Source organism: Oncorhynchus mykiss, chromosome 4 (assembly GCF_057628025.1).
Source record: "Oncorhynchus mykiss isolate SJ-2025 chromosome 4, ASM5762802v1, whole genome shotgun sequence".
In the NCBI taxonomy this organism is placed as follows: Eukaryota; Metazoa; Chordata; class Actinopteri; order Salmoniformes; family Salmonidae; genus Oncorhynchus; species Oncorhynchus mykiss.
Window position 1 is genome coordinate 28,996,493 of NC_143025.1, and position 23,228 is coordinate 29,019,720.

General features: G+C 42.2%; 2 pseudogenes; one reads left to right on the forward strand and one right to left on the reverse strand.

Moving 5' to 3' along the window:
• Nucleotides 1-341: 341 nt before the first annotated feature.
• On the reverse strand, nt 342-1,485 carry LOC110522773 (proteasome subunit beta type-11-like; annotated as a pseudogene).
• Nucleotides 1,486-1,919: 434 nt separating this feature from the next.
• Nucleotides 1,920-13,004, forward strand: LOC149983973 (uncharacterized; annotated as a pseudogene).
• Nucleotides 13,005-23,228: the final 10,224 nt, after the last annotated feature.

Consider the following 23,228-nt stretch of genomic DNA (forward strand, 5'->3'; position numbering starts at 1 on the left):
AATGACTTCTCAGAAAAATTACTTATCAGGAATAAAATATTTTCTTAACTCTGTCACAGTTGTCCGAGACTGATAAAATCAAGTACTCTAAATCAAGTGCTTCTAGCTAATCTAAGTCTAAAATGTGATTTCCTAGGTTACATATTGTGAATAATGTTGTTATTATACTTTCAAGCGGGTCCAAAAGGTTTTTAAAGTAAATTAAAACATGACCTCTGATGTTTATAAAAATGATGAACATTAATGTAGTCTAACATTTCATTTCAGTAATACTCTAAAAGGCTGCAATTATTGGCTCATATACATTTCTTATTTTCTTTCTTCTGCTAAGATTCTCTCTCCTCACACTAGCCTTCTTTATTACCCTAACTACCGATCTCCTCATCCCTTTCCCCCTCTCTGTTCCTCCTCTGTTCTTACCTTCCCTCCTTCTCTCTCCTTCTCTCTGCAATACTCCACACGTCTCTATGTGTGGCGCAGCCTCCCTGGCCAGTGAGAGGAGTTCCTCCACCGCAACCCTCCATCCTGCACACAGTAGGCATAGGGTGAACTGGAACCCACAGAGAACAGCTTTCCCTGCAGCCGTGTCCCGTCACTGCAGACATATTACAGGCTTGGGCCAGAGAGCACCTGCCTACCTCTACCTCCAGCAGACATTTCACTGTACTTGTGCACTTAACATAAATAATGGGAAACTTGAACAGTGCTGCCCACTCATGGCTGGTGAGAGGCACTGCCTCTTATCCTCTCCCTCTGCTTGAGAGATTGGTTCACTTGCAGCTGTCTTTGCCTTATCATCTGTTTCACTCCCCATCATTGATCTTTTCTCCTGACCCATCCACCTCTCTTCCATCACAGCCACACAGAGTGGCCGCCACACACAGCTCAGTGCCCTTAACGGGTGCATCATGTGGGTTAGCAGCTTGGCAGCACCAGCTGTGGACAGTCTCCTGGCATAGCGAAGCTGGTAGAGCCGGAGTTCCAGAGTCAGAATCCTTCTCCAGAGGGCACAGTCGGCAGACGTGATGGGGTTTTGTGCAATGTTTGGGTTGATTTGGGCAAACTGTATGGGGCTTTCACTGAGGTATCAATACAAAGATGCAGTGGGCTTCAACTGTAGCTCCACAACAAGTCACTGCTTGTTGTATCTCTGGTTCTCTTCCCAAAATGCAAGGAGGTGTTTTCCTGGTCTTTTCGAAGTGAAGCTGAAAAATTTCATCTGGAGGCAAGAAAAGAGTCCTTGAAACCATACAGGTCTGTTAATATGTAAATAACTTATTTATTGATGATTTATTTCCTCTCCAATGTCAATTATTGATTCTAATGTTTTTAGAATTTGAGAGTCAGTCAAGGTCTGTTTGTCTCTGAGAGTGGGGATGCACCGATTTAAATGTAATAAAAATTATAATTTTTACATAGTAAATGATCCCTCAGTTGTACTGTCTTAACAAGTAGCGCGACATCAATAGCATTACATTACCTCATTACCGGGATGCATTAAATATGGAGTAAACCACGTCAGTCATCAAAAACTGTGCCTGAACATGATACCTGTCTCATAAATCATATTGGTATGCTGATTGTACTTGTGTTGATTTAGATTTATGAAATTAGATTGTGTCTGTAGTTCAGTCTATCTCCCTATTGTTGAGCCATAAACATGCACACCTGTGTTTAAAAAGTAGGCTGCACATTGGCCTGTGTACAGAGGCAGACTATGTGCCTGATGACTCATCCTGAATTTAAATTCACTGGGTTAGTGCTATCCGGAATCCTTGGGAAATTCCCTTGCCTAAACCCTTAACTTTACCCTAACCCTTACCAAACCCCCTTACTTTAACCATTTGAAATTTCAACTTCAATGAAGTGACTTCCAGGGGACAACGACTGCCCCCTCATTGAAGCCATGAAGTTCAAGAATGACCGCGGTACTGCAGGCATTGTTTGCAGAAAACAGGATCCCCGTTATAGTGAATGGAAAAATGGCAATATTCGTGTTCAATCTTCATGTAAATAATTGTATATTTTTTAAGACAATCATGGTAGCAATAATTCCTTATATTACAGCAAATGTATGTCCTTGAACTGATTATTTTAAAATGGCACACAGAAGAAGTTATTAGGAAAATTTAGTTGCAGGCTAGATCAGTGCTGCCCTCTCTCATTGAGTAGCTGAAGTTGAAGGCCAACACTGTTCTTCATGCTGCCATTAGCAACTAAATGATCCTTGTAAGCTATTCTGTGTGCGATTTTAAAGTAGCCGGTTCAAGGACATACATCTGGTGTAATTGAAACAATTATTGGCACCATGATTGACTTCGAAACATATATTTATTTACACGAAGAATGACCACAAAGATAAAAGTAAAAGTAAAAGCAGGAAGTGTACCTTTCAATCTGCTGGGAGTCAACTCAACTGACATTATAAAAAATGCATTCCATTGCATGAGCCCCATCAGTTCGCATCATTTGAATTCACTTTCTACATTACCATGGCAATCCAGCATTAGTTGATAGAAAATTGATTGAATTGTTGCATCACAATGCCAGGCAGCCATTGTGAGTTTGCCCATGAGTGTACCAGTCAAATTGCCAGGGTTAGAGCTTCCAAGCCCATTCTTTTCATTTTTATTTCTATGATTAATTCTATAAATATGCAAATGTTGCTCTCTGCCCAGGTGTTCTCTGCAAAAGTAAAAGTCAGGTAGCCTACCTGGCACTGCATATACTACAATAGACTTGCAGAACAGGTGGCACCGTATAACTCCACCTGTCTCACTGAACTGATGAGTAGAGACAAGGCAACAGACAGCTGCATTTGGACAAAAAAAAAATCACATTATTTTAAGTTCAATGAATTCTAACCCCGAATTGATTGTGAATTTAATAACATTCGATTCAGTCCTGGAACAAATTCGGGAAGACAGAATGTCAAGAATTGCATGAAGTGCACTCTTGAAAATGAACATTTTTAAAACTTGTAACCCTTGTGGATATGCTATCACTGTCGTAATTTTGTTCTTGCTGGTAAGAAATACAAATGATTGACTTGAAGAATGCAAACAATTTCTGGGTAGTCTATTTAAATTAGTTGCAAACGTGTGTAAATATTTGGCTAGTGTGTGTATTACAGCTATTCCTATCATTATGCTTACAGGCTACCTCCACACACCACTTTATTTTCCTCACAACTTACAGTATATCCACAAATGTCACATTAAGCTCCTGATTATTAAGTGTCACTCGTTTAAAATATTATATTTGTTCAACATATGATGTTTAATATGTAGATACCATACTAGGCCCACTATGCTTCTGGCACTGTTCATCAATTTAAATCTGAATGCATATATGTCTTACCAGTGTTAAAAATTCTAACAAAATAGATTATATTCCAGCCACACACTGCTAGTCACTAGTGCCAGAGGCATCTCAGAATGAATCTTACAAACAAGTTATACTAAGTGAGGAAAAGTCCTGAGGCTTTACTCATTATTTCTCTTGATTTGATAAAGGATCATACCCATGTATTATAGTTTGTTATGACAGACCATTCAAGGAGAGGCCTTCTGAACACCAAGCGAGCATATGATGGACATACTCCCAGTCACTATGTGAGTCTTCATCCCACACCACGTCTACGTCCTCACCCCCAGCTGGAGAGAGTACAGTGCTACATGATGATTCCATACAGTTTGACTAGGCCCCAGACATGACAGATGGCTCAGTGGTCCGAGTTAGGTACCAGTGCTCCAGGGCCTATGAGGTGGAAGTGGAGGTGGTGGTCTCCACACAAACCAAGACAGGAGTCCGGGTCTTCAAGATGAGATGGAACACATTCAGAAGCTCACATTCCCTCCAGACATGGCCTACAGAGAGGACTTCTTCATCAGGCACACATTGGACGTCCGTAATGTGATGGTTTGAGGAGCCTGGTTGGACCACCTTGACCAAGGCAATAGAGACAAAGGCAATGGGACCAACAGCACATACCATGGGTCCCTGGTGAGGTCATTCAAGGTGCTCCAGGCAGTACCGCCCTCTAAGAGTCCAGCCAGACTTACCCTGGGTGTCCCTCGTGGATGGCTGATCTGAGGTGGCAGCTGACCAGAGGCAGAGTCCGCCTTTGCCCACATGAGTCCGGTCATGTCTAAATCAACCAATCATGTTTTTGTATATGTGTGTTTCAATTAAACTAACCTGGCTGTCACTTGTACTTTGAACAGTTTAAGGTTCCCATGTGTTATGAATTTCCTACCAGAGGCTCTCAGCACACCATCTCACAGCCCACTCTAAGGGACACAAACTTTGCAACTTTCTAACTCCCGCAGTAGGCTCCCCACCCCCTCTGGAGCAAAGCAGGCTAGGCTAAAGGTCGTAAACTGGCCCTTCACACCTCTGGTCCTAACCAAACCGATTGTTTGCTAGGAGGTCATGGTTGCCAGGGGCCTAATCACACAGTGGGATCAGCCAATCAAAGGCAGTTATCTTTCTGTCTCCTTCAAGCAGTCACAGAGAGAGCAGCAAGCTTATCTCTATTCTGCACAACAACCGCTGGACTGGTATCTCTGAACTTGTGCGTGCACAAAGTGATTTGTGTGCCATTTGTATATTGTCCTTCGTAGTTTGTTCTTACTATTGTTGTATGCTGCCTTTGTTTATAGCTGTGTTGGAATATGTGCCGGTAGTATGTACATTTTCATACAGTCCTTCCCTTGTTAAAAAAACGTTTCTCTACTTGTGCTATAAGTTGTTGTATTGTGTATAGTGCATTCATTACCTGTTTCTCCTGTTTCAGAACCACTCCCATGCCACTACCTTTCCATGTTCATTTTATCAGTGATGGCTAGAAGGCCGGTGATGTCGCCCGCTGAACGCCGCCCGAACAAGGAGAGGGACCGACTTCGGCGGAAGTCGTGACAGGTTTGGATCTGACTTCACTCTAAATTGTGTATTTTATTTACATTTATGACAAACTTCCTTACATTGTCATGGCAGCTGATCATTTGGATAATCTTGTGGACAACAAACTCTCTGCTTGTGTAATGACAATGTCACCTAGAATGAGTCACAACAACATGAATAGTTATAACCGGTATAATGCTAAATTAATTATACAGTTTTGTGGCCTCTTACACAGTGGGTTCATTTAAAGTTCAACTAAAAAAGTTGGGTGAATTAGCACTTTGAAAATGATAGCATCTGCCATCCAAAGTTTCTGACTCCAATTAACCTCCTTAGGTCAGTTACAGTAGGCTAAGATCTGTGTCTCTTTTCAAGGCTGACACCTCATTTCACTTACATTTTTGATTTCACTTAACAGATCAGTTTTCACACAGTTAAAAAAAGAAAAAGTCTTTCATAAACTAACACCCATTTGACCCTTTCTCCCCTTACTAGCTCTTATTTTGCTGATAGCTACTTTATTTAGGAGAAATGTACATACTATGACTGTGATATGTGGTAGTCCCACCTAGCTAACTTAAGGTGAATGGACTAATTGTAAATCAAATCATAATTAATTGGTCGCATACACATATTTAGCAGATGTTATTGAGGGTGTAGCGAAATGCGTGTAAAAAAAAAAAACACACAAAAAAAATGGATAATGCAAAGTTGCTAGAAGCAGAGCTGTCATGTCTGTCAGAGTCATCTTCTTTACCAATCACTCTGGATAAGAGCATCTGCTAAATGACTAAAATGTACACATTGAAGTGTACTTTATTGTCTACATGCTTTCAAAGACGCTTTGAAAGATCAGCAAAAAAAACATATGTAGAAGATGATACCAGTGGGTGGGTGTGTTTTATGGATGCTTAAGGATGGATGCATAATCTAAGATGTAATCACAGTTTACAATGACACAAATCCATTCAATCTCCTCCCTGAGGCAGCCATGGAACAGTGACAGTGACACAGGAAATGGAATGTGAAAGATCTCATTAATCTCCTTTTCCCCAGGGTAACAGTGTCTATGTGGGTCTATCTGGTGCAGTGGTGTGACAAGAAGATCCTCCATCACGTTGATCAGAACAGTAAATATGACACTCCTCTGATGCAGCTCACTAACCAGGCGAGGCATAGCATGACAGCTTGTTGTGGATTCACCAGATAGGATGTCACTGTGTATTTGTCAGAGTTTTGCTCTCACTTGATACTTGTGATGCTATGCTAGGCTGTGAATGTGATGAAGCTGTCCTTGTGCGATAGGTCGTGGTATGATTGGATATCAACGTGCATTATGGGAGATGTACATTATGTCTTATGATTTAATAAAGGACATGTCATCATGCCTGCTGTTTAGGAGAGATCCTAATTCAGGTGTGTGTGGTGTCTGGGGGGAGATCAGGCATTCAGAGCCCACACATCTCTGACTCTCTGGACATGAATCTGACTAGACTTCTCCATACAAGGCTCTAAGGTACCATACAATTGAATTGAATACACTTTATTAATCCCACAAGGGACACTACAGCAACAACATACAGGATGTATGTGCTCCTAACCAACTATGCTATTTTGTTCGTTTCTTTGCATTGTTGTACCTTATTTTTGAACTTATTTTGTACATAATGTTGCTGCTACCGTCTCTTATGACCGAAAATACTTCTGGACATCAGAACAGCGATTTACTCACCACAAACTGGAAGAAGCTCTTTCCTTTAACAAGTCTGACGAGAAGGATATACTGCTTCCCGGGAACAGGCCCAGATCCACGTCATTTACGTGAAGAATAGACGGAGGAAAAGAGGACGCAGGTTGGGCTGCCTTCGGAGAATCCGTAGGTGAGCGAGTAAACTCCCACTGCCATCTGTTCTACTTGCTAACATGCAATCATTGGAAAATAAAATTGATGACCTACGATTACCATTACCCTACCAATGGGACATTAAAAACTGTAATATCTTATGTTTCACTGAGTCGTGGCTGAACGACGATATGGATAATACAGCGCTGGCGGGATTTTCCATGCACCGGTAGAACAGAGAAGAAGCTATGTCTGGTAAGATGAGGGCTGGGTGTGTGTATCTTTTTGTCAATAACAGCTGGTGCGCGATGTCTAATATTAAAGAAGTCTCGAGGTATTGCTCGCATGAGGTAGAGTACTTTATGATAAGCTGTAGACCACACTATCTACCAAGAGAGTTCTCATCTATATTATTCGTAGCCGTCTATTTACCACCACAGACCGATGCTGGCACTAAGACCGCACTCAACCAACTCTATAAGGCCATAAGTAAACAAGAAAATGCTCATCCAGAAGAGGCGCTCCTAGTGGCCGGGGACGTTAATGATGGCAAACATAAATCAGTTTTACCACATTTTTACCAGCATGTCACTTGTGCAAACAGAGGGAAAAAAATATTGATACCACCTTTACTCCACACTCAGAGACTCTAGACCACCTTTACTCCCCCGCTCTCCATTTGGCAAATCTCACCATAATTCTATCCTCCTGATTCCTGCTTACAAGCTAAACTGAAGCAGGAAGTACCAGTGACACGCTCAATACGGAAGTGGTCAGATGACTCGGATGCCATGCTACAGGACTGTTTTGCAAACACAGACTGGAATATGTTCTGGGATTCATCCAATGGCATTGAGGAGTATACCACCTCAGTCATCGGCTTCTTCAATAAGTGCATCGACAACGTCATCCCCACAGTGACCATACGTACATATCCCAACCAGAATCCAAGGATTACAGGCAACATCCGTATCGAGCTAAACGCTAGATCTTCCACATTCAAGGCGTGGGACACTAATCTGGATGCTTATAAGAAATCCTGCTATGCCCTCCGATGAACCATCAAACAAGCAAAGCGTAAATACAGGATTAAGATTGAATCCTACTACACCGGCTCTGATGCTCGTCGGATGTGACAGGGCTTGAAAACTATTACAGACTACAAAGGGAAACCCAAACGCGAGCTGCCCAGTGATGCGAGCCTACCACACGAGCTAAATGCCTTTTATGTTCGCTTCGAGGCAAGCAACACTGAAGCATGCACGAGAGCACCAGCTGTATTGGATGACTGGGTGATAACTCTCTCGATAGCTGATATGAAGACACTTGCCAGTTGGTCCGCTCATGCTTTGAGTACACATTCTGGTAATCCATCTGGCCCCGCGGCTTTGTGAATGTTGACCTGTTTAAATCAAATGAAATAAATACATGTGATTTGATTTAAATAGGTCAACGTTCACAAAGCCGCTGGCAAGTGTCTTCACTGACATTTTCAACCTCTACCTGACTGAGTCTGTAATACCTAAATGTTTCAAGAAGACCACCATAGTCCCTGTGCCCAAGGAGTGAAGGTAACCTGTGTCGGTAGCCAAGAAGTGCTTTGAAAGGCTGGCCATGGCTCACATCAACAACATCCTCCCAGATACCATAGACCCACTCCAATTTGCATACCACCCCAACAGATCCACAGATGATGCAATCTCTATTGCACTCCACACTGCCCTTTCCCACCTGGACAAAAGGAACACCTACGTGAGAATGCTGTTCATTGACTACAGCTCAACGTTCAGCACCATAGTGCCCTCAAAGCTCATGACTAAGCTAAGGACCCTGGGACTAAACATCTCCCTCTGCAACTGGATCCTGGACTTCCTGGCCGGCCGCCCGCAGGTGGTAAGGGTAGGTTACGACACAAACACCATCATTAAGTTTGCCGACGACACAACAGTGGTAGGCCTGATCACCGACAATGATGAGACAGCCTATAGGGGGGAGGTCAGAGCCCTGGTCATGTGGTGCCAGGATAACAACCTCTCCCTCAATGTGATCAAGACAAAGGAGACTTTTGTGGACTACAGGAAAAGGAGGACTGAGCACGCCCCCATTCTAATCGACAGGACTGTAGTTGATCAGGTTGAGAGCATCAAGATCCTTAGTGTCCACATCACCAACGAATTATCATGGTCCAAACACACCAAGACAGTCGTGAAGAGGGCATGACAAAGCCTATTCCCCCTCAGGAGACTGAAGAGATTTGGCACGGGTCCTCAGATCCTCAAAAGGTTCTACAGCTGCAACATCGAGAGCATCCTGACTGGTTGCATCACTGCCTGGTACGGCAACTGCTCGGCCTCCAACCACAAGGCACTACAGAGGATAATGAGTACAGCCCAGTACATCACTGGGACCAAGTTTCCTGCCGTCCAGGACCTCTATACCAGGCGGTGTCAGAGGAAGGCCATAAAAATTGTCAAAGACTCCAGCCACCCTAGTCATAGACTGTTCTCTCTGCTACCGCACGGCAAGCAGTACCGGAATGCCAAGTTTAGGTCCAAAAGGCTTCTTAACAGCTTGTACCCCCAAGCCACGCTCTAACCTGAACAGCTAATCAAATGGCTACCCAGACTATTTGCATTGTCGTCGTCCCCTCCTCAACTGTTGTATTCAGCGCATGTGACAAATAAAACGTGATTTGATTTGACCTAGCAAGATGACTTCACCACAGGTATATTCCCTATAGGCTGCCCATTTCATGCAGGTGCCTTACTCAAACCTACATAACCTGCAGGTAGTTTGACTGCATCTCCAATTTTTGGGGTTTCATGTACAGTATCTACACCATACAGTTACTGCTGCCACTTATAATGAATTAGGCTGAGGTTACGAAAACAGAGTTTTCACCCCGCCACACCCCTCTGGATACTTATTTCTCCAATCTAAGGATCCAAATCACGTTCTGTGTTATTTACACACATTCACATTTCTCTCTTTACTCACCATCTTCTGAACCCTCAACCAATTTCATCGATATGATGATATAGCCTATGTCTCTGCCTCATATTTATGAACAGCTGCGATTTGAAAGAACCTTCCAAAAATATATATGAAGGCTTCAACCTTCTCTGTCTGTTGTAACGGATATTGCCGTAGCACACACAAAAAAATGAAGTCTACACATTGCATTGGGGGAAAAAAATGGTGTTTTGTGTGATGATGTCATCTTTATAGTTATGCTGTCATATAGCCAAGAGTCTGCCTCCTGTTTAGCCAATGTTTGCAATGATATTGAAAAAAGAACATTCAATCGCTATTGTTTTCCTATCCGTGTCTTGCTTGTTTGTTATGCTGTGTAGGCTACATACTGTATAGCTTGCCTAAATAGCTGTATGTAACTCCCCTCCTGAAGAAATTACATGAAATTGCTAGACAACCTGTTTGTGTCGTGCTTAGGTTTGCAATAGCCTACTGTCACAACAGACAAATAACTAAGTTATTTGAGCCAGACGCCCTCCTGTTTTGGCTACCACCACCACTTTTTTTTTACCTTTATTTAACTAGGCAAGTCAGTTACGAACAAATTCTTATTTTCAATGACAGCCTAGGACCAGCAGGTTAACTGCCTGTTCAGGGTCAGAACGACAGATTTGTACCTTGTCAGCTCAGGGATTTGAACTTACAACCTTTACGGTTACTAGTCCAACTCTCTAACCACTAGGCTACTAGGCAGGTAATGACCGCACAACAGTCACCTGCTGTTATTGCTACTAATGGCACCTCTATCCTCAGCTGTATGTGTGAACCCTGACCCATGAATGACCTTTTTATGACCTCTGTGTATTTCAGGGTCATATTTACAGTCTGATTGGTGCACTGGGAGGCAACCATTAAGGCCTCATGCATTTGGGCTACAAACACAGACATGGAATTGACAAAGACTGACATGGGGTATGGTTACTACTCCAATGTTGGGGCACAGTCCACTATTGACCAAGGGATGGTATTGGAGCAACAGGTGAGTTTATAGAGAGAAATTAGTGATTTTAGTTATACTGTGTTTGATGAGTATAACGTTAACCACACATTTCTTCTCATTCCAAGCAATCTATGACTCAGCACATTCGTATAAGCAACGAGGACCATCTGAACAGCCTGACTCATGAGACAGGTGACGCCTTTCAGTTTCTCAAACTTCAAGCTGACAGAGGAGACGTTGAATCACAGGTATATCAAAAGACTTATACATAATTTAGCTTTAGTTCTAGACTACAGTAGCTAGAAATGTCTTCTACGTCAAGTTAGGAAAGATCCAAGGGAATACATTTGAAAATGACATAACTCTTCCTTTATGCAGACACATCTAGCAAAGCTTCTGTTCTGGGGTGAAAAGGGTGTCTCTAAGGATGGAAGGAATGCAGTTAAGTGGTAGGCTAAGAGTGCCATGGAGCTGGAGGATTCTTCAACCATGTATGACTACTCTATCTTATTACTTTAGGTAAGCATCATGTCCTATGCAAGTAGGGGACTTCAAATGGAAAGAACACAAACCACTCAGAGAAGAATGAGGTAGGACCACAGCTCATTTTAAAAATCAACTTGAGTTTTAATTTGAAAACCTTTGACAGATTTATGAAAGGTCTAATAATCAGTGTGTTTCCTGTACTCCCTGTACTCCTCCCTGTATGGCCACTTGGTCGGGGCGGTGGAGGCAGCCTGGTACCTGTCCACAGGAAACCTGGACAGGGTCTCCCAGGACACAAAGAGGGCTGTGATATTAGTATTGTATCCTCTCAGTGAGTGAAGAGAGCTCCTGTTTGGTCCACTGCACCGAGCTAATTCAAGGACAGGTCTTATTTGTATTTGCATATCTAAGAATAAGTGCCATGTCACAGTGTGGCATAGAGAGAGAATGACCCTGCTTATTGTTGAGGCACACATGTCTTATGAATCCCCAGATGAAGCAGTTAGTGTCCCTCACATTTTCTTAGAGTCTAATGAGTAACGAGTTAGTTGATGCCAGAGTAAACCTTTAATCACTGAGGTTATTGTAGGTCATGGTAATAATGGTGTAATTATAATGTAATAACAATACTTAGCTGATTTCGATATGTGATGAACCTCCTTAGTGGTTCAATTAGGTTTTTCATGTATCATTTATTATCTGTTCTGTCTTCCAGCATGCTAAAACAGACCTGCGAGCAGAATGGTTACCTGGGATACGTGGTCAAGGAGGCTCTCCAAGCCTACCTCCAGTGCTCCCTGGTGAGAGAAGCAAAATAGATTCAAATGTTACGGTGTGTGCGTGTGTTTGTGTGTGTGTATATGTGTATGTGCGTGTGTGTGCGTGATTATTCTTCCTAAAGGGTTGAGGCTCTGGTGAGGTATGCTCTGGCAGCAGCAACAGGTCTGGTTGTGGCACAGAATAATGTTGCCTACCTATGTGAGGTAAGGAGTCTGGCATTTTAAATCCAATTTTCTTATGCAAAGTTACATCTCTCATAGTATCATCTCTCATATTATTCTAAAATAATTTAGTTCAGATGTAGAGACGCATTCATTTGAGACATACAAGGCCTTAACAGAAAGGGACGTGAATGACCATAAGCCATTATGATACCTTCACTTACACCTGAGTTACCACTCTTTTTTAATTGCAGGAAATGAAGGAGAGCTATGACTGTCAATGGATGTATTACAACCATTCCACAATGAACTATGCCCCACATGACTCTGGTGAGTTTCTGTCTTACAGACTACAATGTCATCACAAAGCCTAGAGTCACTAGTGGAAAAGCTAGTTTACATAAAGCACCTGTCTCTCTGTTAGCCTGGTCCCATATCTGTTTGGGCTCATGCAAACTCCATTGATGTCATTGGCATGACCAGGGGTGACAAGGAGTTGGCACAGACTGGCACTCAGGCTATCTCTCTGTTTCCAGGTTTCCTGAAGATGGTCGACTACTACTAATCTAGCAGCATGCTTGGAACTGTTGATCAGGCCATATCAGTGTACAACAGATCAGCCCTTGCAGGCAGTTCCCAGGTGACTGTCATTTCCTGTATGCTATGATCAAGCCTCTAGAATTCAGAATTACTCTTATGTAAAAGTAACCATCACAAGTTGTACAGATCAATACTCATTATTTTCCTCATGAATCCCCAGGGAATATATAAATTGGTGGTTTTGGCAGAGGAGGGATATGATTTCCCATTGATCATCAGAAACCAATTAAACCTACACTACATGGCCAAAAGTTGAACATCTCATTCCAGAATCATGAGCATAAATATGGTGTTGGTCCCCCTTTTGCTCCTATGACAGCCTCCACTCTTCTGGGAAGGCTTTCCACTAGATGTTGGAACATTTGTTTCGGGACTTGGTTCCATTCCATTGGGGCGGCAGGTAGCCTAATGGTTAGAGTGTTGGGACAGTAACCGAAAGGTTGCTAGAACAAATCCCCGAGCTGACGAGGTAAAAAAAAACATTCTGCACCTGAACAAGGCACCCACTGTTCCTCTGCCGTCTTTCTAAATAAGAATTTGTTCTTAACTGACTTGCCTAGTTAAATAAAGGTCAAATATATATAGTAAGATCAAAAATATTAGTGAGATCAAAAACTTATGTTGTGGGATTAGACCTGGCTTGCAGTTGACATTGTAATTAATCCCAAAGGTGTTCGATGGAGTTGAGGTCAGGGCTTTGTACAGGCCAGGAAAGTTCTTCCACACTGATCTCAACAAACCAAAATGTATGGACCTCGCTTTGTGCATGGGGGCATTGTCATGCTGAAACAGGAAAGGGCATTCTGCAAACCTTTGCCATAAAGTTGGAAGCACTAGAATGTCATTTTACGCTGTAGCTTTAAGATTTCCCTAGCTCAAACCATGAAAAACGACTCCAGGCGATTATTCCTTCTCCACCAAACTTTACAGTTGGCGCTATGCATTCGGGCAGGTAGTGTTCTCCAGCGAGCACGTTTCCACTGCTCCAGAGTCCAATAGCGGCGAGCTTTACACCACTCTATGCGACGCTAGGCATTGCACATGGTGATCTTAGGCTTGTGTGCGGCTGCTCGGCCATAAAAACCTTTTCATAAAGCTCTGACAAACAGTTCTTGTTCTGACGTTGCTTCTAGAGGCAGTTTGGAACTCGGTAGTGGGTGTTGCAACCAAGGAAAAGGCGATTTGTAAGTGCTACGCACTTCAGCACTTGGCGGTCCCGTTCTGTGAGCTAGTGTCGCTTACCATTTCGCAGCTAAGCCGTTGTTGCTCCTAGACGTTTAGACTTCACAATAACAGCATTTACAGTTGACTGTGGAAGCTCTAGCAGGGCAGAAATTTGATGAACTGACTTGTTGGAAAGGTGGCATCCTATGACGGTGCGATGCTGAAAGTCACTGAGCTCTTCAGTACGGGGGGTTGTCAATGTAAATAGTCCGGGTGGCCATTTGATTAATTGTTCAGCAGTCTTATGGCTTGGGGGCAGAAGCTGTTAAGGAGCCTTTTGGTCCTGGACTTGGCGCTCCAGTACCATTTGCCATGCAGTAGTAGAGAGAACAGTCTATGACTTGGGTGACTGGAGTCTTTGGCAATTTTTTGGGCCTTCCTCTGACACTGCCTAGTATATAGGTCCTGGATGGCAGGAAGCTTGGCCCCAGTGATGTACTGGGCCATAAGCATTACCCTCTGTTGCGCCTTACAGTCGAACGTTGAGCAGTTACCATACCAGGCAGTGATGAAACCGGTCAGGATGCTCTCGGAGGTGGTGCAGCTTAGAACATTTTGAGGATCTGGGGACACAGGCCAAATATTTTCAGTCTCTTGAAGGGGAAAGGTTTGGTTGTGCCCTCTTCACGACTGTCATGGTGTGTTCGGCCCGCCTTTCCTGTAGTCCACGATCAGCTCCTTTGTCTTGCTCACATTGAGGGAGAGGTTGTTGTCCTGGCATCACACTGCCAGGTCTCTGACCTCCTCCCTTTAGGCTGTCTCATCGTTGTCAGTGATCAAGCCTACCACTGTTGTGTCATCAGCAAACTTAATGATGGTGTTGGAGATGTGTTTGGCCACGCAGTCATGGGTGAACAGGGAGTACAGGAGGGGACTTAGCACGCACTCCTGGGAGGACAGTTCCACTCCGCTAGCGCGTCGTGAAACACCTTCCACGTCATTCATTATTTTCCATAGAACGCATAGTCCCTCGTTGATTATCCCTTACATATCAATGTAATAGTGAATCGTCTTGATGTCCACGTGAAATGATCACATCTCCAGCTCTTATGACCCTGTATGTATGAGTTATCTACATATTTATGCCACAAGGTGGTACTATTGGCTAACTTGATTATCTGTCACAAACTAGTTGTGTTCTAGCTAAAGCCTTAAGGTGAATACATCAGAGGAGGCTAGTGAAGGGAGGACGACTCATATTAATGGCTGGAATGGAATCAATGGAACCGTATCAATGACTTGGAAACCATGTGTTTGATATGTTTGATAAAGTCCCATTTATTTCATTCCAGACATTAAAATGAGCCTGTCCTCCGATTTAAAAAGACACTAGCCACCACTGGAATACTGTGCCGTTCTGCTCCTGACATATTTATTTATTGTTATTCATGACTGGTGAATTGATTCTGTGTCGCCAAGTGGACATCCCACCTAGACAACGTAGACATACTGCTGACCGTTCAGTACAGGACAGGACAGGGACATCCCCTGTCATTCAAGCAGAAGTTAAGTGGACGGCAGGATCAGAATGATCCCATTAGAAGAGAAGACATGTCTAGAACTGTTAGAATGGCCCAGGGTCTACACTCTTAGAAGAATAAGATAATCCTTTTTAGTTTCAGGTGGAACCATTTTTGGTTCCAGGTAGAACTCTTTTGAGTTCCATGTAGAACCCTCTGTGGAAAGGATTATACATGGAAACAAAAATGGTTCTAGTATGGGACAGCCGAAGAACCGTTTTAGGTTCTAGATAGCACCTTTTTTTCTAAGAATGTATATTCATTTTATGTATGCTCCATGGCTCCCGAGCGGTGCAGCAGTGTAAGGCACTGCATCTTAGTGCAAGAGACGTCACTACAGTCCCTGGTTCGAGTGCACAATTGTCCCAGTGCCAGGGTAGGCCATAACTGTAAATAAAAATTTGTTCTTAACTGACTTGCCTAGTTAAATAAACACAGAGTGTTGGAGACTGCTGACCTGGCTCGGGGATACAATGGAATGGTTCAAAAATAAACATATCCAGGTGTTAGAATGGCCAAGTCAAAGTCCAGACCTGAATCCAATCGAGAATCTGTGGAAAGAACTGAAAACTGCTGTTCACAAATGCTCTCCATCCAACCTCACTGAGCTCGAGCTGTTTTGCAAGGAGGAATGGGAAAACATTTCAGTCTCTCGATGTGCAAAACTGATAGAGACATGCCCCAAGCGACTTACAGCTGTAATCACAGCAAAAGGTGGGGCTACAAAGTATTAACTTAAGGGGGCTGAATAATTTTGCACGCCCAATTTTTCAGTTTTTGATTTGTTAAAAAAGTTTGAAATATCCAATAAATGTCGTTCCACTTCATGATTGTGTCCCACTTGTTTTATATCTTTATGTTTGAAGCCTGAAATGTGGCAAAAGGTCGCAAAGTTCAAGGGGGCCGAATACTTTCGCAAGGCACTGTATTTCTAGACAGGAAATTGAAGCTTAGGTTACCGCAGAGAAATAATGTGATGCACTTGTTTTTCAAAAAAATATGCTTAAAAATAGATAATTCCAATTAATTAATTTATTGGTTGGAATGTTCCATAACAGTCCAGTAGGGCTCTAATATCAACAGTAATTAAAAACATCAGTAGATAACCAATTGGCTTGGTGGATACAACCACAGGACCTGAAGTGAAAGCCTCAGCGGGTTGGTAAGAAAGGGAGAGCTCTGTTTAAAAATATATATATTTACCCCCTTTTTCTCCCCAATTTCGATCCTGTCTCATCGCTGCAACTCCCCAACGGGCTCAGGAGGCGAAAGTCGGTTCATGCGTCCTCCGAAACATGACCTGCCAAACAGCGGGTATTTCATTTTTTACAATTATTTTATTGAATATCCGAAACATACAATATACTTGCAGTGATGCTGCTCAACAACTGCATCATACCAGTCATCCAACAGATTCCCATTCAGAGCGATACACAGAAGCATCCAGGGTCAATGCCCTGCTCAAGAGCACATTGACAGATCTCCCACTAGGTCAAAAAATGTGAACCCGAACCCTCCAAGATCCCCCCACAGTTCTCCAATAGCTGTCCCTCAACCATTCGAGACCCCTCCCACAGTCCCCCCCAAGAATAAAAAATAAATACAATTAATTCCATTCCCCACACCCAATAACCCCCTAATGCACCAACAACCAAGAGAAAGAACTAAAGAGAAAAAAGAAAAAGACAGAAGAAAACAGTAAACAACAATGCAAAAAAATATATATAATTTTTTTTTAAAGAAAGGACATCAAGGACAACTAAAATCATAACAGCAATGCATAACAGCAAAGGAGGACCGAGCACGCCCCCATTCTCATCGACGGGGCTGTAGTGGAGCAGGTCAGAGCTTCAAGTTCCTTGGTGTCCACATCAACAACAAACTAGAATGGTCCAAACACACCAAGACAGTCGTGAAGAGGGCACGACAAAGCCTATTCCCCCTCAGGAAACTAAAAATATTTGGCATGGGTCCTCAGATCCTCAGAAGGTTCTACATCTGCAACATCACTGCCTGGTACGGCAATTGCTTGGCCTCTGACCGCAAGGCACTACAGAGGGTAGTGCGTACGGCCCAGTACATCACTGGTGCTAAGCTGCCAGGACCTCTACACCAGGCGGTGTAGAAGGAAGGCCCTAAAAATTGTCAAAGACCCCAGCCACCCCAGTCATAGACTGTTCTCTCTACTATCGCATGGCAAGCGGTACCGGAGTGCCAAGTCTAGGACAAAAAGGCTTCTCATCAGTTTTTACCCTCAAGCCATAAGACTCCTGAACAGGTAATCAAATGGCTCCCTAGACTATTTGTATTATCTGCCCCCCAACCCCTCTTTTTATGCTGCTGCTGCTCTCTGTTTATCATATATGCATAGTCACTTTAACTATACATTCATGTACATACTACTTCAATTGGGCTGACCAACCAGCGCTCCAGTACATTGGACGGCTGCTAAATTGTAATTATTCGCCTACCTCCTCATGCCTTTTGCACACAATGTATATAGACTCTTTTTTAAATTTTTTTCTACTGTGTTATTGACTTGTTTATTGTTTACTCCATGTGTAACTCTGTGTTGTTGTCTGTTCACACTGCTATGCTTTATCTTGGCCAGGTCGCAGTTGTAAATGAAAACTTGTTCTCAACTAGCCTGCCTGGTTAAATAAAGGTTAAATAAAAAAATAAAATAAAAAATTGGCTAACCGGGCTGTCTGCATTGTGTCCCACCCACCACCCGCCAACCCCTCTTTTATGCCACTGCGACTCTGTTCATCATATATGCATAGTCCCTTTAACCATATCTACATGTACATACTACCTCAATCAGTCTGACTAACCAGTGTCTGTATGTAGCCTCGCTACTGTATATAGCCTGTCTTTTTACTGTTGTTTTATTTCTTTACATACCTTTTGTTCACCTAATACCTTTTTGCACTATTGGTTAGAGCCTGTAAGTAAGCATTTCACTGTAAGGTCTACACCTGTTGTATTTAGCGCACGTGACAAATAAACTTTGATTTGATTTGATTTCTCTCTTTCGTTCTTTATTTCGTTCTGTCTCTCGGAGGACCTGAGCCCTAGGACCATGTCTCAGGATTACCTGGCCCGATGACTCCTAGCTGTCCCCAGTCCCCTGCTCCAGTTTCAACTGTTCTGCCTGCGACTATGGAACCCTGACCTGTTCACCGAATGTGCTACCTGTCCCAGACCTGCTGTTTTCAACTCTCTAGAGACAGCAGGAGCGGTAGAGATACTCTGAGTGATCGGCTATGAAAAGCCAGCTGACATTTACTCCTGAGGTGCTGACCTGTTGCACCCTCGACAACCACTGTGATTATTATTATTTGACCCTGCTGGTCACCTATGAACATTTGAACATCTTGGCCATGTTCTGTTATAATCTCCACCTAGCACAGCCAGAAGAGGACTGGCCACCCCTCATAGCCTGGTTCTCTAGGTTTCTTCCTAGGTTCTGGCCTTTCTAGGGAGTTTTTCCTAGCCACCGCGCTTCTACACCTGCATTGCTTGCTGTTTGGGGTTTTAGGCTGGGTTTCTGTACAGCACTTTGAGATATCAGCTGATGTAAGAAGGGCTTTATAAGTACATTTGATTTGATTTGAACAGATTGCGAGTTGAAGATAAATACTATTACTTAGAGTATTAGTATATTAGTAATTGACTGACCCGGTCTCTCCAGATCTCCTAACAGTACTATTTCCAGGGTCAATTTTAGATCAATTCTATGAATTTTCAGCCATTCCTGAACCTGAGACCAGAAACAGGCTACCTGAGGGCAATACCAAAAATAAATGTTCTATTTATTCTGTATCCTCACAACAAAATATGCAGAGTTTCGATGATTTTATGCCCCAAATATTCAATATTTTGTTTGTGGCAAGAATTCTATATAGTACTTTCAGCTGAAAAGCACAAAGTCTTGAATCTTGCGTTGTTTTATATATCAACTCAACTCAACTCGTACCATGGAATCGGTACATCAAAAAACTCTTCCCAACTATTTTGCAATCTGTATGGCACAGTTGTCAACATCCTGGTCCTCAAATTAAACTGGTATACTTTCCTATTTATGCTATTTTTATTCCTCCACCAGTTTTGATCCTTTATATTGGGCAGACAGACCAGTTCCCTACCTCCTCCCGCTGCCACCTGCCTCCTCCATTTTTGGGGTAGTGCTGTAATCAATTGGTTGTACTCTTGGATTGAGCAACCTTCCCGTACAATTCTGATAACTCCATTGAAGGACATATCTCTGTCATTCCAATTTACAATATAATTTAAGAACAAACTATACTTCTCAAACATCTTTCCCATAAATGCAGGTATTTTATCAACCAGCACATTTGAGTTCAGCCATAAAATTTGTTGTAATATCTTTTCAGGGGGATGAAATTGAAATTGTAGCCAGCTCTGCAATGCTTGTTTGAAAAAGAGAGATACTTTGAAAAAAGTATAATTTTCAATTAATCGAAAATGAGACATGGCAATATGCACAAACAATGGATGAGCTTTTCTTAGTAATCTACTTGAGAACCATTTGGGGTTCAAGTAAAGGTGAAGCTTTTAGATTGAGATTTAGTGCTTTTATATTTAATAATCTCAACCCACCCAATTCATATTCATTATATAGACAGGCACATTTTAGTTGCCGATAGCAACCCCAGATAAAGCTAAATATTTTTTTCTCATCTGATTTGAAAAACGAATCATCAGGAGTAGGCAGCGCCATAAGTAAATGAGTAAACTGAGATATGACTAAGGAGTTAATCAAGGCAATTTTTCCGTAAATAGACAGTTATTTACCTATTTACAAGTTTTCTATTGAAATTCATTGTGGAGAGATGATTTATATATTTTGGGATATGAATACCAAGTATGTCTACTTCACCATCAGCCCATTTTATGGGTAAACTGCAGGGTAATGTAAAAGTTGTATTTTTTAAGATCCAATATGTAATATTGTACACTTATCATAATTAGGTTTTAGTCCAGAGAGTACAGAAAAGTTATCTACAGTGAGGGAAAAAAGTATTTGATCCCCTGCTGATTTTATACGTTTGCCCACTGACAAATAAATGATCAGTCTATAATTTTAATGGTAGGTTTATTTGAACAGTGAGAGACAGAATAACAACAAAAAAATACAGAAAAACGCATGTCAAAAATGTTATAAATTGATTTGCATTTTAATCAGAAAGATTTCTGGCTCCCAGGTGTCGAGCTGAGATTAGGAGCACACTCTTAAAGGAATTCTTCAATCAATCAGATTCAAAACTCTCCACCATGGCCAAGACCAAAGAGCTCACCAAGGATGTCAGGGACAAGATTGTAGACCTACACAAGGCTGGAATGGGCTACAAGACCATCGCCAAGCAGCTTGGTGAGAAGGTGACAACGGTTGGTGAGATTATTCGCAAATGGAAGAAACACAAAATAACTGTCAATCTCCCTCGGCCTGGGGCTCCATGCAAAATCTCACCTCGTGGAGTTGCAATGATCATGAGAACGGTGAGGAATCAACCCAGAACTACACGGCAGCTGGCAGCTGGCAGCTGGGACCATAGTCACCAAGAAAACAATTGGTAACACTACGCCGTGAAGGACTGAAATCCTGCAGCACCCGCACGGTCCCCCAGCTCAAGAAAGCACATATACATGCCCGTCTGAAGTTTGCCAATGAACATCTAAATGATTCAGAGGACAACTGGGTTGTGGTCAGATGAGACCAAAATTGAGCTCTTTTGCTTCAACTCAACTCGTCGTGCTTGGAGGAGGAGGAATGCTGCCTATGACCCCAAGAATACCATCCCCACTGTCAAACATGGAGGTGGAAACATGATGCTTTGGGGGTGTTTTTCTGCTAAGGGGACAGGACCTCACTTCACTGCATCAAAGGGACAATGGACAGGGCCATGTACCGTCAAATCTTGGGTGAGAACCTCCTTCCCTCAGCCATGGCATTGAAATGGGTCGTGGATGGGTATTCCAGCATGACAATGACCCAAAACACACGGCCAAGGGAACAAAGGAGTGGCTCAAGAAGAAGCACATTAAGGTCCTGGAGTGGCCTAGCCAGTCTCCAGACCTTAATCCCATAGAAAATCTGTGGAGGGAGCTGAAGGTTCGAGTTGCCAAACGTCAGCCTCGAAACCTTAATGACTTGGAGAAGATCTGCAAAGAGGAGTGGGACAATATCCCTCCTGAGATGTGTGCAAACCTGGTGGCCAACTACAAGAAACGTCTGACCTCTGTGATTGCCAACAAGGGTTTTGTCACCAAGTACTAAGTCATGTTTTGCAGAGGGGTCAAATACTTATTTCCGTCATTAAAATGCAAATCAATTTAAAACACTTTTGACATGCGGTTTTCTGGATTTTGTTGTTGTTATTCTGTCTCTCACTGTTCAAATAAACCTACCATTTCAAATTATAGACTGATAATTTCTTTGTCAGTGGGCAAATGTACAAAATCAGCAGGGGATCCAAAAATGTTTCCCTCACTGTATATCTTCAATGAGACATTGCAAGGATCTAGCTTGTGGACTTAATATAAAACTTGAGTCATCGGCATACATGGACACCTTTGTTTTTAGGCCTTGGATTCCTAATCCTCTAATGTTGTTATTAGATCTGATTTTAATAGCTAGCATTTTGTTGGCCATAACGAAATAGATATGGTGACAGTTGGACACCCTTGTTTAACTCCTCTTGACAATTCAAAACTCTATGAGAAGTAGCCGTTATTTACAATTTTACACCTGGGGTTGCTATACATTATTTTTTACCCATTTCATTAAGGAATTACCGAAATTGAAAAAATCCAGGCATTTATAAATAAAATTCTGTCTTACTTTATCAAATGTCTTTTCAAAATCCATTATAAATACCAGGCCTGGCTTCTTAGATGTTTCATGATGTTCTATTATTTCTAGTAGTTGTCGTATATTATCTCCAATGTATTGTCCATGTAAAAAAACCTGTCTGATCAGGAGGAACAATACCTGGTAAAACCATTTGAATTCTGAGTGCTATGCATTTCGCTACTATTTTTGCATCATACATTAAAGTGTAAGGGGCCTCCAGTTTTTTAGATAGACTGGGTCTTTATATTTGCCATCTGGGTTGTTTTAATAATAGAGAAATCAAACCTTCCTGCTGAGTACCTGACAGACTACCATTTCTATAGGCGTAGTTAATACAATCTAACAATGGAGCTTTTAGTATATCAAAAAAGGCTTGATATACCTCTACCGGTATGCCATCAAGCCCTGGGGTTCTTCCAGACTGATAGGATTTAATAGCCTCAAAAGTTCTTCCTCTGTAATTTGGCCTTCGTACTGATCTTTCTGTACATTTGTTAATTTTCCATTTTGTATATTATTTAGAAATAATTCCTTACCGTAATCTTCATTCAGTGGGAGAGGATGAGAGGGAAAATAGCTTCCTCTTTTAAAATATCATTCGGAGAATCATAGGTGACTCCATCTTCAGTAACGAGTTTCTGCAAATAATTTTTGTTACCGTTCCTGTATTGGAGATTCAGGAATAATTTTGTGCATTTTTCTCCATATTCCATCCAGTTTGCTTTATTTTTGTAATAGATTACATTAGATTGTTCTTGAATAAGTTCCTCAAGTTCTTTTTGTTTTTCCTCTAACTTATTTTGTATCTCTGTAGTATTGTTTTAATGATATCTACCTGTACTATTAATTCATGGATTTC